The 867-nt window shown below is 37.1% G+C and overlaps 1 long non-coding RNA gene across 1 annotated transcript; it reads left to right on the forward strand.

Annotated features, from left to right (window-relative positions):
• The first annotated feature begins 6 nt into the window (after positions 1 to 6).
• On the forward strand, positions 7 to 403 carry LOC111656895 (uncharacterized). Its single transcript, XR_002760905.2, has 2 exons — positions 7 to 138; positions 228 to 403. It is a non-coding gene; the product is annotated as an uncharacterized LOC111656895 (long non-coding RNA).
• Positions 404 to 867: the final 464 nt, after the last annotated feature.

Below are 867 nucleotides of genomic sequence, written 5' to 3' on the forward strand. Positions count from 1 at the left end.
ACACACACACACACACACACACACACACACACACATCAATGTTATGATTATCAATGTTATAAAACTTTGTGTTTCATAGACTGGCAGTCAGAGTTTGGGGGCTTCACATGTTATGTTGCTAATGAAGAGGACGAGGAGGTGAGTGCTGGTCACAGTATGAAGTGCAGTTGTACATGTGTGGGCAACACTTCTCATCATCATTTGCCCTGTTGTCATCCTCTTCACAGCTTCTGACAGTGTATCCAGAGGACAACTCCCTCGCCCTCGTCTACAGAGACAAAGAAACCCTCAAATTTGTCAAACATGTCAACCATAAAAGCTCCTCTGATTCTGCGGGCACTTCAACCTGCAGAGCATTTTATGACTTTTCTTTCGTGTACTATGAATAAATATTCATATCTATCGTTTGTTTCTTTACATCTTTATTTCATCTTCATTATGTGATATGTACATTTTAAAACACCAGTTACTCTTGGACAAATTATTATGTTATTATTATATTTAATTGATATTGCCCAGGTAAACCCATTTGCAAATTGACAGTCAGCTAGTAAAACTAGACACCTCCCCTTTCGTCCACATTAATTTCCTGCAAATTGCAAAATTTAAGATCTTGGTTTAACTGTCACTGTTATTGCAGTTGACACAAGTGTGTGAGAAGTGCCCGTTGAATGGGATGAGACAGACTTCTCCATCCATTTCACTAAATCGAGAAGTGAAACGGTCTGGTTCCTGCTGTAAATTAAATTAAAATATTAAGAATTAGAATTTTTCTGATTTTAACATGGTAAACATGTTTATCCTAGTCAATGGATGTGAAGAATCATTTTTTCCAAACACATTTTAAGGCAAATTCTATCACATGGC

This window comes from Seriola lalandi, unplaced genomic scaffold, assembly GCF_002814215.2.
Source record: "Seriola lalandi dorsalis isolate HSWRI2012SDOR001 ecotype SW California unplaced genomic scaffold, Sedor1 jcf7180001977017, whole genome shotgun sequence".
NCBI lineage: Eukaryota > Metazoa > Chordata > Actinopteri > Carangiformes > Carangidae > Seriola > Seriola lalandi.